The sequence below is a fragment of the Phocoena sinus genome, chromosome 19 (assembly GCF_008692025.1).
Source record: "Phocoena sinus isolate mPhoSin1 chromosome 19, mPhoSin1.pri, whole genome shotgun sequence".
Taxonomy (NCBI): domain Eukaryota; kingdom Metazoa; phylum Chordata; class Mammalia; order Artiodactyla; family Phocoenidae; genus Phocoena; species Phocoena sinus.
In genome coordinates, this window is record NC_045781.1 from 41,626,208 (window position 1) to 41,639,673 (window position 13,466).

The window sequence follows — 13,466 nt, forward strand, 5'->3', positions numbered from 1 at the left end:
CTTTAAAAAATTGTGGTAAAATATACATAGCATGAAATATACCATCTTAACCATTTTTAAGTGTACAGTTCAGTAGCATTACGTACATTCATGTTTTTATGCTGCAATCACCACCATCCCTCCACAGAACTCTTTTCATCGTGTAAAACTGAAACTCTGTACCCATTAAATACTAACTCTCCCCCTCCCTCAGCCCCTAGCAGTCACCATCCTGTCTGTCTCTGAATTTTACTACTTTTCCATTCATTCTTATGTTCCCCAAATCTAGCACATTGCCTTGCATAGAATAATGCTTAATAAATGTTTGTTGAGAGAGTGCATGAAACCTCTTCTCTAAGATGCATGGGACAATACATCTCTTAAGTTTCTTTGTACCTGCCTTTGCAATAAAGACTTCTTAGATCTTAAACTGGAAATTCTGGGGCTTCCAAACTCTTCCAGTTCCCGAACTCTTCTGTTCAGGTTTCCCAAGAACAGAAGTTGTCCAAACAAATTCTCGTTAGGAGGGAATTTTACCTTCCTTACTTGGAAACGCCTAAAGTTTTCATTGCAGTTGGGTTGTAGACATGTTGTCCCCAAATCAGCTGGGAGAGGGAGTCCTGAGGCACAGTGACAGAATGAATATTGACGAGCAGCCAGAACTGTCTGCATTTCAAAACTTGGCTTCACACACAAACACACACACACACACACACACTCAATGTATATATATATGTACATTGCTGTCAAAATTTTAGCACATGTATTTTCCTTAATTCCTCCCATCTGTGTGAAGGTTTCTGCCATAATTACAGTTAACCTAGTAAAAGAGGCGCTGCCTGCGTTTTATCCTTTCACTTTCTTACAGATGCCTTTTGGGAGCCTGTAACTTTCTGTGTCATCAGAATTATACTCCAATACACATGTTTAAGAATTTTTTTTTTTGGACACACCACACAGCATGTGGGATCATAGTTCCCCAACCAGGGATCGAACCCGTGCCCTCTGCAGTGGAAGCGCAGAGCCCTAACCACTGGATCTCCAGGGAAGTCCCAAAGAACATATTTTAAAAATATTTTGGAAAAAAGATGCAGTCTTAATTTGTGCATCAAAAATGATTTTGGGGGCTTCCCTGGTGGCGCAGTGGTTGAGAGTCCGCCTGCTGATGCAGGGGACACAGGTTCGTGCCCCAGTCTGGGAAGATCCCACATGCCGCGGAGCGGCTGGGCCCGTGAGCTATGGCCGCTGAGCCTGCGCATCCGGAGCCTGTGCTCCGCAACTGGAGAGGCCACAACAGTGAGAGGCCCACGTACCGCAAAAAAAAAAAAAAAAAAAAAAAAAAAAAAAAAAAAAAAAAAAAAATTTTGACCCAGTCCCCTTGCTGGAAAATAAAAACCTGGTTGTCGATAGTTAAGAAAATTCCAAGAAGTGCAGCAGGTCATGTCCCAATCCTGTCACCCTTGCTCTTGGCACTTAGATTTTTCATGGGCAGAGTCGTTGTAGTGATCCCTTTTTTGGAAACCATGACATATCTCTTACTGTCTCCTACCCAGTGTTTTTTCCTAACATGCTGCACTGCTGCATCCTGGCTGCTCATTAGAGTCACCTGGAGAGCATAAAAAGAAATTAAAAAAAAAATTTTTTTTAAGCCCTGAGCCCCTACCCCTAAGGTTCTCATTGTTACGTGTGAGGTGGGGGCCCAGGCGTTTTAAAAGTTCTCCATGGAATCGTACTGTGCAGCTAAGGTAGAGAATCACTATGTTAGAATGATGGTGTTGCTCAGAGGCAGAGTCTAGGCTGTGTAGCCATACTTCGGTGTGGGTGGGCAGGTTGCTTTTTCCAGCCTAGTCCACGTCTATTCTATGCTATGTGTATATTAGCACATACTACCAACCCCACCAGAGCCTCTGATGTGTCAGTGACTGTGGTTTTCTCTGACCTTTGGTCTAACTCTATAACCATTTGTTCCTGAGGCATCTTGCACAGAGCACTGAATTCCACTAAGCAGAACCCCTAAGGAGAGTGGCCTGCACTTCCCTCATGGCCAATCAAGCTGGACCTGAGGCTGTGTGAGCCGGGTGATCCTGGGGTGATGCAGGATGCCCCAAGCAAACCAGTGCCCCAGAGGAAACCCAAACCTTGCAGTCAGCCAGCAGCCCAGTTGCTGTTCCCCCTCCTCCCTAACCGGGCCCCATCCAAATAAACTGCTTTGATGGTGCAGGAAAAAGGTCAAATTCTCTCCATAGCATCCTCCTGCGTATTGGATTTCCTAGTTAACTGCACGTGTTTAAAAACAGGGTTTGCAGCTAGACCTGACAGATGCAGGTTTGAATTCTAGCTGTGTCCTTGAGCAAATCACTAAACCTCTCTAAATCCCCTTTCCCTAATTTGCACACTGGGCCTAATAACACCTACCTCGTAGGATTAAATGAGATAATGTGCGTGAAGGGCTCGGCGCAGTGACTGAAGCGTAGTAAACACTCAGTAAATGGTAGTAGTGAGCCTTTGCAGGCGATGTCTAATCCCTTGTGGGAGGCGTTAGGTGCAGAAAGGGAGCAGAACTGTGCTGCCTCAGCAGGGAAGCTTCGAGGGCCAAGAAAGATGAAGCCCTTTCCCCCCAGACGTGGTAATTGAGTACAATTTGAAAGCTGGGATTGTAATCACCTTCTAAGGACAAAGCGCCCCATCACTTCTACAAGCAGCAGCCTGCTGCCTCTGCACATCCTCCGGCCATTTTCCCCTGCCTTCTTTGTTCTGTTTCCATGCCTGTGGGGGTGTAGGAAAGCTGCTGCCTTCCTCAGGTTGCTATTTAAAGACATTCTGAGAGATGCTGCCACCGCTGCTCCTAGAGCCACCGCGGCTGCTGCTCCCGTCCCTGCCACAGCGAGTGGAGAGTCCCAGCACCTACTTTCTGTTTAGGATCCCTGAGCTGTCACCCCTCCCAGGGGTTAACCATGAAGGCCATCTTGGTGTTTGTCCCTAAACTGCCCAGACTGTCTACATCCCTGTAGCATTTTGGGCACATAACCAGTTCAAATTTCCCCCTTATTCTTCAATGAAAATCACGCATGATACCCCCCTCATCCCCTCCCCACCCATCTCCAACTTGCACTTGAGATGCCCTCCTTATTTAACAGCCAGACACAATCTGGAAAGGGTGAAAATGCCATTTATCTCTAGGTCTAGCAGAGAAAAATACTTTAGGAATAAAAGGTTTTCGAAAAGCTCAGTAACCTCCAGTTAACAAGAATGCCGCCCTGAACTTCAGCATGTTTGAGATTCTCTATCTGTCAGGCATGGATAGGAATCTCTTAGACATTAGTAATCCTATCTTTCTTTGCTGACCCACCCAATGCTTTTCAATGAAGTGTCTCAAAAGCCCGGTCTTTCCGTTTGAATTGGTCCTGACTTCTTTTTTACAGACCCATCAAAGTGAACTTTGGGGTTTTATCAGTAAAGCATTTATTCTTCTTTAGACCAGAGCACCCTGAATGAGGTCCAGATTGTCTACCTCCATTCTGCTTTCCCCAATTTATTTGTTTCCTGCCCATTATCCTAGAGAGGCTGCTCGCCTCCAAGACCTCAGAGCCTAGCTGCTCTCTGCTTGTCCAGGAGAGTCCTTGCTGGTGCTTTCAGCTCTGTGCAGTGGCACAGACAGTGTTCCCGACCGTCAGGTACCGACTCTGGCCCTGATACCACATCACACTGCATGGAGTCTCTTCCCCTCTTTTACAGCCCTTCCCTTTTCTTCTAACTCTCCTCCATTTATTCATCTTCCTGAGCACTCTTTCTTTGGGTCCTGCTCTCTGTTTTTCATTTTCAGAGCCGTGCCTTTCCCCTCATTTTCTTAGCCGCTTGGTGGTAAACCCAACTACCTCAGTGTCAGAATAATAGTAGCAATGATACTTTGAATTATTGATCACCACGCTGTGATAGCAAAGTACTCTCATATGCATTATCTCTTTTGATCTCACAATAAACTTGTAAGGTAGGCAGTATACGTGCTTTATGCTCCCCACTTCGTGGTAGTGAAAATAATAACCACTTGCAGAGGCAGAATAATATAGTGGTTAATAAAGAGCATTTGCTCTGAGTCAGGCTGCCAGGGTTTGAATCCTGCCTCCACCTGTCACTAGCTGTGTGGGCAAATTGGGGATAATAACAGTACCTCTCTCTGTTGTGTTGTTGTGAGGATTGAATTACTATAGATAAAATGCCTAGAACCACACCTGGCACATAATAGGTACTACGTGAGGATTAGCTATTGTTATCATATGTTCGTTCATTCCTTTGTTTGTCAAAGGTTTACTACATGCCAGGGCCACTGCATGCCAGGCTGTACTCGGGGCCTCAGTGATAGAAGAGCAGCAAGATTGACAGTCCTGACCCTCACAGAGATCACAGTATTAGTGCCGCTTCTGCAGCAGCCATCACTTGCAAATCCTTGTGCTTGGATCTTTATAGACAGTAACTCTCACAACAACCTTCAAAGGAGGCAGTGTTATTCCCATTTTACAGAGATCTCCGGGGTTCCGAAAGCCGAGGTGGTTTGCTCAAGATTCTCCAGCTGGTAATTGGGGTGTCAGGATTCACTCGACCCGATTCGCCTGCCAGCAGACCATTAGGTTCGACTGTCCATGTCTGTCTCTCCCAGATGGTGGTGAGCTCCTGAAGGCTGGAGCTGGCCCTCATCACCCAGCATGCTGAGCATGGTCTCCTGCACACAGTTCGGGAAATGTCGGCTGGCTTGTGCTCTGTTTATGATCCTTGACTCTGTCCCATAACTAGTCTCTTCTGATCACTCTCACTTCCCTCAGCCACCAAGCCGTATGTTGGTTATAACATGGAAGCACAGTGGTCAAAATGAGCGTTCTCAGAGGTGGACCTACAGCTTCCTTATACCACACCTAATGCTTATTTCAGCATGTCTTTAAACAGAATTATTTGGATTCTGGGGTCTCCTCTTCTTCTGGGCCCCAATCTAGAGAATCTTTTTGTCTGCCAGGCTGGTCTCCAGCCACCAACTCCAGTTCACTTGTTTCTCGTGTCGGCTCCTGCCTTTTATTTCAATGTCTGACTTCCCTGTTCTTTGTCTATTTTTGTCTTTGTGCCTAGTACTTACTTCTTAGCCACAAAGGGAGCCACAATTCTATTAGCTCTATAGAAGACTGAATTTCTAAGTACAATTAGTGTATGCTAGCATTTAACTTTTTAATTCTTTTATATTTAGTAACCCATTTTTCCCCTAAATATTACAGAAGTATAGGTGGGAAGTCCTCTGCTAGATCACACTTTCTGGAATTCTTATTTCTGTAAATGTCTCATCTATCACCATTTGTGTTGTGTCTTATTGATCTCACAAAATAATACCAAAGAATAGCAGTTTCATTCACCTAAGTTCCATTTAGAAGTGTGACTTTTAAAATATTAAAGTTATTTCAAATGTAAATAAATCTACTAATTGCTAAATGTCTTTACTAATGGAGTTTGTGTTAGAGAGGTAGTCTGACTAAAGATTTTTTTTCCTTCCTCTGTTTCCCAGATATTCTGGGTTGTGGTTAATATTGTTTTTATAATCAAATAAATAAACAAATTTAGGAACTAAAGAGAAGAAATATATCCGCCATGTATTTCTTCTTTAGGTCTTTTTTTTTAATTAATTAATTTATTTGTATGTTTATTTTTGGCTGTGTTGGGTCTTCGTTTCTGTGCGAGGGCTTTCTCTAGTTGCAGCGAGCAGAGGCCACTCTTCATCGCGGTGCACAGGCCTCTCACTATCGCGGCCTCTCTTGTTGCAGAGCACAGGCTCCAGACGCGCAGGCTCAGTAGTTGTGGCTCACGGGCCTAGTTGCTCTGCAGCATGTGGGATCTTCCCAGACCAGGGCTCGAACCCATGTCCCCTGCATTGGCAGGCAGATTCTCAACCACTGCGCTGCCAGGGAAGCCCCCTTCTTTAGGTCTTAATGCAGAGATACAACCACCACTCTGGGTGTGTTCGGGGTCAAGCTCATTGAAAGTCAAACACTGTTTTCCTGCTTTTCCATTGTAAGTGCACCTGTGTGCCCAAGGCAGTCTTTTGCTCACACGGTCCCCTTTTCAGTATGTTTTGCCAAGCCACGTCTAACCTTAAAGACTGCCCTTGTCCCTGAAGCATCAGCTTTGTGTGCTCCAGGGAACTGGCACCTGGAAAGGGAGGGGAAGGGATGGAGGAGAGAAAGTGTGTGTGTGCATGTTGCACTCACACTCTAAATTCTTTTAATAAAGGGCCTGAACCCCACCCCTTTCCAAAGAGTTTTCAGACTAGGAATCCGGATACTTCTTTAAGATATCCCCGGCCCACCCCACTCACACCCTCCACCTCCACCTTTCCCTGCAGTCCTGGGGCCTTGATGCGTGGGGGGATGAAGAGCAGGTGTGTCGTACTCTTAATGAGAGGTTTCCTCTGTGGGATTGCCTATATCCTGCCCACCACAGAGGCTCCTGTGAGTAACTTTACCTTTGAACTCTCCTTGTATTCAGCCCCTGATCCATGGGATTTGGTGACAGTCCCTGGCTGGCGGGAAGCTTTGATCCTTGGGGAGTCCAGAGGAAGTCCTGTGATGTGTGGGATCCCAAGCGCTACAGGGATTGGGGAGAAGCTGTTCCAGGGTGGGTTGCTAAGATAGACCCATTAATTAAGAAGGAGTCTTTGCCTAACACTCAGTTACCTAAAAAAGGAGATCCGGTAACTGAAAACAAGGAACTCAGCACCCTTCAAGTACAAAGTGGTGTTTGCACAAGCATTATTGTGATTTTAAGGACACAGCAGTGCCAAGGAGAAAATTCCTACCCATACCAGGAAAGGACAGAGTACCTTAGCAGACCAGGATGCCTTAGAACTTTCCTTTTTAACAAGGAAAAGAAAGCTAACCTTACTTTGAATGTTAGGATGCTCTAGCAAAAAATCTCTAAGATATTTCTGACTAGGTGAAAGATTCCTCTAGAAAAAAAAAAAGATGACCTTGTGATAAACAGTGGGAACACTAGAATTTCTATATAAGAGACACTGGGCTATAATTTGTTGGAGAGAGTGTTAGGAGCCTTGTCTTTAAGCTCTATTCACATAACAAGCATGCTGGGTTTGCTTAAACTCTGCAGTTATTTGAGGTGGCTTGAGAGTGAGGGGACAATAAAACTTCCCCAGGCCACTCCTTGGTGCCACCCATTGGCTACAGATGAAAGTCAGAGCAAAGGCCCTTTCACACGGTAGGGAAACGTTCTTCCTCCATCCACCTCTGCAGGCGGAAATCACTTCCTTTGCTTCCACAGAATCACCTACACTCATCTCTTAGATTGAGGATCACACTGCCTAGTGTGCGTGTCTGCCTCCCCGCTGGCTGTAGCTGCCAGAGGGTAGGGTTCGTGCATTATTCACCTTTTTATCACCAGCACACTGCCTGGGCACGAAGTAGGCCCTTGATAACGATTACTGAGTGAGTGAGTAATCATGAATCAGTAGCTGTGGGGAGCCATCCTCTTTCCAGAATCGTCTCTCCTTTTCACACTGCTGGCCTTGAGGAAAGAGAAAGCTACGTTATGAAAGAGCAGTCGGGCATAGTGCACAGTCAGAGGCAGACGCCTGCACTTGGAGACCTGACTCCTGTGTGACCCAGCAGCTCTGGGAGAAAACCCAGGAGACAGCTGCACAGCAGAGATGGGGCAGCATCTTTGTGGGGTTTGCCCACAGGATTCAGGCACTTAATGCTGCGACATTGAGCAAAGAGCACGGAGAGTTGTCTGCAGGGCCAAGTGCATAATATGTGGGGCCCAGTGCCAAATGAAATTGCGGGGTCCCTTGTTCAGAAAAACAAGGAAAAAGTGCCGTTTGAGGGTTTTTTTTTTTTTTTTTTTGGCAGTACGCGGGCCTCTCACTGTTGTGGCCTCTTCCGTTGCGGAGCACAGGCTCCGGACGTGCAGGCTCAGCGGCCATGGCTCACGGGCCCAGCCGCTCCACGGCATGTGGGATCTTCCCGGACTGGGGCACGAACCCATGTCCCCTGCATCGACAGACAGACTCTCAACCACTGCGCCACCAGGGAAGCCTGCCCCTGAGGTTTTTAAATATATTCTTCCTTTCTTCCACAGTCTCTCTCTCCTTTCACTTGTCAAGGTGTTTATTATTTGCTATTAATGTTGTTCTAAGTTGAGAACCTTTTAAATGTTAGACTGTTAGCATGGATTTTACTGTTCATCTTTATATTGTGCCAGTGCCATGCTGATTTTAAATGCAAATGTGAGTGTGTTGACCTCGTATGTGGGGTCCCTGAAATTATGCAATTTGTATTCTGTAGCTGGTACATGCATATGTATTCCCTGGTTTCCGAGCATTGTTTCAGTGGATGTTCTTAGAAGTTTTAGTTTTTACCAAATAAGAAACTGGCCAGGAATAGCATGCATGCATGCCTTCTTTCATTTATAAATATTTTTTAGATATCTGCCATGTGCCAGTCACTATATGAGGCATTGGGACTATACCAGGGTGAACAAGGCAAGATGTGGTGTCAGTGTCAATAGTACATGTGAGCTATTGAGGAAAATGTATTTTTAATTACACAATAAATATTTAAATTACCATTGTGATAGGGGCTACAAACAGAGCTATAGGCAGGGTAGGAAAGCTTACCTAGATGGGAGCTAGGGAGGCATCCCTGAGGAAGTGGCATTTCAGGCTGAGGGTGAGTAGGAATTGTAGGGTGAAGAGGAAGCGAAATGTCTTCCAGGCTGAGGAAACAGCCTATACGAAGGCCTTCAGCTGGGAAGGAGTTTTGCTCAGACAAGGAAAGGAAGAAGGCCCACACAGCTGGAGCCCAGGGTACAAGAGGGAGACCAGACAGTGACCTGGGGGGCTGGTTTTGTGTACCCCGTCCCCTACCTTCCTCCATCCAATCCCCAGTGCCTGTGCTATTCGAGAATATCAAATGACAGAAAGAGCTCTTTCTGTATTCTTTAGCAAGTCCAAGATGTGTGATGCTACACACCTAGTGTACTTGTGTGGAATGCTTAGGGGACTGTGGGGCTAAGACCCACCCCCAAAACTGATAAATTTAACTACATCATAGATGTAAGTGTACTTGTTACCCACTGAAGTAACCACTTCCCAGCATTCTGTTCGCCACCTTCAGTTCACTTCCTTTTCCTAAAATGTGACCTCTGTTTGCTCGAACCTCTCTTCATACACTCTCTCTGCTCTCAGGATACGTACCGTGTTCTGTTCTGTATTGTCCTCACTTATGTTCATGACTTATCCTCCCCACCAGAGCATAAGCCTTTTTAAAGGCAGGTTCTATATCTCTTTTACCTATTAAATGGCCTTAGGAAAATCTTTGTCTAGTAGTTAATTCAGTTTAATAAAAAGCATTTATTTTTTAATAGGTTATATATTCATAGAATGGTACAAAAGGATATATAATCCCCCCCATCTCTCCCCAGTGTCGCTTGCTGAAGACAATCAGTATTTTTGTAGAAGTAGTCTGTGTTTACAGTATATAGGCTGTTATATATATTTATTACATTGTTTTTATGAAAAGCCATAAAAGTGAAAGAATGAATGAATGTCTCCATTCTCCTATTTCTTTTTTTTCTGATCTTCCTCCTTTTTTGAAATTGCACACTGCACACTGGTACAGCCTTCAATATTCAGCCAACTCTTGAAGTTCCAAAGTAGTAAGAGGAAAAAATTTTAAATCTATTTGAACCAATTATTGTCAGAGATGTTTACATATGGTGAAACAAACCCAATTTGGTACACGTTATTAATAAATAGCCACGGCATAGCGTAGTGGCTAACATTGTAGGCCCCATTTCCTCTAAGCGAAATACAAAACCCAGAAACTATAAAGGAAAAAAACTGATAAATTTAACTACATCAAAAATGTAAATTTCGGGCTTCCCTGGTGGCGCAGTGGTTGAGAGTCCGCCTGCGATGCAGGGGACGTGGGTTCCTGCCCCAGTCCGGGAAGATCCCACATGCCGCAGAGCGGCTGGGCCCATGAGCCGTGGCTGCTGAGCCTGTGCGTCTGGAGCCTGTGCTCCACAACGGGAGAGGCCACAACAGTGAGAGGCCCGCGTACTGAAAAAAAAAAAAAAAAAGTAAATTTCTTATCTGGAAAATAAAATTTCACAAAGAAAAAATGCCAACTAGGGAAAAAATCTTTGCAATTCATATGATAGGTAACGGACCTCTCTTTTTCATATACAGAGAGCTCTTACAAATCAATAAGGAAAATTTGATTACACATACCAGAAAAAAAAATAGAAGTAGTTGATGTATCTATTAAAAAGATGCAAATTTAAAACAGCAAGATGCTATTTTTCACTTCCTGAATTAGCCAAGATAAAGAGTTTGCAATATATATCACTTATGAGAATATGGGGAAATAGGAGTTTTCAGAATGATAGGTAAAAATATAAATTATTACAACTTCTCTGGCCTAGCTATCAAGATTTTCAGTGTGCATTACCTTTTGACCTAGGAATTCCATTTCTGGATATTTGTCCTACAGATACCCTTGTATATGTCTGCAAAGATTGGGTACCAGAATGTTTATTGCAGCAATATTTGTAATAGCAAAAGATCTTCAAAATATGTTGGGTATGGGGGGAATCATGGTACATAACAGTGTAGCACAGCGGTCCCCAACCTCCAGTAGCAGTCCATGGCCTGTTAGGAACCGGGCCACACAGCAGGAGGTGAGTGGCTGGCAAGCGAGTGAAGCTTCATCTGTATTTACAGCCACTCCCTATTGCTGGCATTACCGCCTGAGCTTCGCCTCCTGTCACATCAGCGGTGGCATTAGATTCTCATAGGAGCGCAAACCCTACTGTGAACTGTGCATGTGAGGGACCTAGGTTGTACGCTCCTTATGAGAATCTAATGCCCAGTGATCTGAGGTGGAGCTAAGGAGGTGATGCTAGAGCTGGGCAGCGGCTGAAAATACAGATTATCATTAGCAGAGAGGTTTGACTTCACAGAGACCATAATAAATCAATTGCTTGCGGACTCATATCAAAACCCCATCAAAAAAAAAAAAACAAAAAACCCCATCAGTGGGCTTGCCTGGTGGTGCAGTGGTTAAGAATCCACCTGCCAATGCAGGGAACACAGGTTCAAGCCCGGGTCCGGGAAGATCCCACATGCTGCAGAGCAACTGGGCCTGTGAGTCACAACTACTGAGCCCACATGCCGCAACTACTGAAGGCCGTGTGCCTAGAGCCCGTGCTCCGCAACAAGAGAAGCCACTGCAGTGAGAAGCCCGGGCACCGCAATGAAGGGTAGCCCCCGCTCGCCACAACTAGAGAAAGCCCGCGCGCAGCAACGAAGACCCAGCGCAGCCAAAACTAACTAAATAAATAAATTTATTTTAAAAAACCCTATCAGTGAGTGGCAAGTGAAAACAAGCTCAAGGCTCCCACTGATTCTGTGTTATGGTGAGTTGTATAATTATTTCATTTATATATTACAATGTAATAATGATAGAAATAAAGTGCACAATGAATGTAATGCACTTGAATCATCCCAAAGCCATCCCCCCACCCGCGGAACAGTTGTCTTCCCCGGAACCAGTCCCTGGTGCCAAAAAGGTTGGGGACCGCTGGTATAGCACATAATCCTGTGCTTTAAAAAAGGGAAGGGGGGCTTCCCTGGTGGTGCAGTGGTTGAGAGTCCGCCTGCCGATGCAGGGGACACAGGTTCGTGCCCCGGTCCGGGAAGATCCCACATGCCGCGGAGCGGCTGGGCCCGTGAGCCATGGCCGCTGAGCCTGCGCGTCTGGAGCCTGTGCTCCACAACTGGAGACGCCACAACAGTGAGAGGCCCGCGTACCACAAAAAATAAAAAATTAAAAAAAATTAAAAAGGGAAGTGGCGCAGTGGTTAAGAATCCGCCTGCCAATGCAGGGGACACGGGTTCGAGCCCTGGTGCAGGAAGATCCCACATGCCACAGAGCAACTAGGCCCGTGCCACCACAACTACTGAGCCTGAGCTCTAGAGCCTGTGAGCCACAACTACTGAGCCCACCTGCCACAACTGCTGAAGCCCGAGTGCCTAGAGCCTGTGCTCCATAACAAGAGAAGCCACTGCAATGAGAAGCCCACGCACCACAATGAAGAGTAGCCCCTGCTCACTGCAACTAGAGAAAGCCCGCACGCAGCAACAAAGACCCAACGCAGCCAAAAATAAATAAATAAATAAATTTTTTAAAAGAAAGGGGGGAAAGGGGAAAAAGGCACATGCATATATATATGCTTGTAAATACCTAGAATATTTCTCAAAATTAAAAATGATATCCTCTGAGAAGGGGAAGTAGGAGTCTGGGGTAGAAGAGAGACTTATTTTTTTAATATGTACTTTTTGGTACTGTATTACCTTTTCAGTAAAAGTAAACAACACAAGCTCTGAATGTTTAAAAACTGGCTCTACCCCTTTTTTAGCAGAGTAACCTTGGGAGGTTACTTAACCCTCTAATCCTGTTTCTTCATCTGTAAAGTGGGGCTTTCCTTTCTTTATATGACTGGCATAAAAATCAGATAATATATGGAAAATACTAGTGCAGTACCTGACCCAAAAAATAGTAACTTTTGAGGCAAAGAGCCCTCAACCAGGAGTAACTTTGAAAGTGGCTGCAGACAAGACATGTGACCCCCTGTGACGTGGAGTCTTCAGTCCCTCATTTGACTAAATGATCCCTAAGGCCCCTTCCTCTGAGTTTCCCTGTTCTTCTGCTAGAAGAACCCATTTCTTGCTAGAAGTTCTGGCTCCCAAGCCAGGAGGACTTGGGACAAAATTAGAAGCTCCTGGGAGTAGGTGCTCTGGCACCCTCCCAATTCCATATCAGACCATCAGATCAGAGTATTGGATGTGAAAAATGGGTGTGACTGTGTCTATGGAGTCCTCTCTTGCTTCCCATTGCAGAGTTGGAGTTGAAAAAAAATTATAGTGACTGAGGGAACGACACGGACATGAAACAATGGTGGAAAAATTTTAAAGTAGTGACAAGGAAAAGCATGGTTGCTGAAGAAATAGCCTCCTGCATTCCATAAGATAGGTGCCTGTTCTGTGGGTGTCACAGAGGGCTTTGTGGGAGCTGGAGAGGAGAATGCTGGTAAACATGCTCTCAGGAGCAGCCGTATCTGGGCAGTACTGCCTGCCTGTGGTCCTGAGGTCTGTGCCATGCCTTGGAACTGAAGGGAGGGGTCTGGGGCTAAAAGGGAGCAGCAGCCACCAAGGCCAGTGTAGTGAGGGGTCAGGAGTGCATGAGAAACCCAAAAGGAAGCCTACCTCAGTACAGCTGCCCCACTCGATCTCCAACCTGAGAGGGCCATGCGTTATCTTCTTAAAGGAGCCTGTGGGTTTCCTCACAGAACTCCTCAGACAGGAGAAGGCAGTTAAGTCATTCTGAGAAATGTTGGCACAGTAGACAGATGGCCATGACTCTGTCTCTCTCATCCAG

General features: G+C 45.4%; 1 protein-coding gene across 2 annotated transcripts in view; it reads left to right on the forward strand.

Annotated features, from left to right (window-relative positions):
* Positions 1–13,466, forward strand: part of TANGO6 (transport and golgi organization 6 homolog) — a 182,939-nt gene that overhangs the window by 167,395 nt on the left and 2,078 nt on the right. The gene's annotated exons all lie outside the window — the stretch shown is intronic.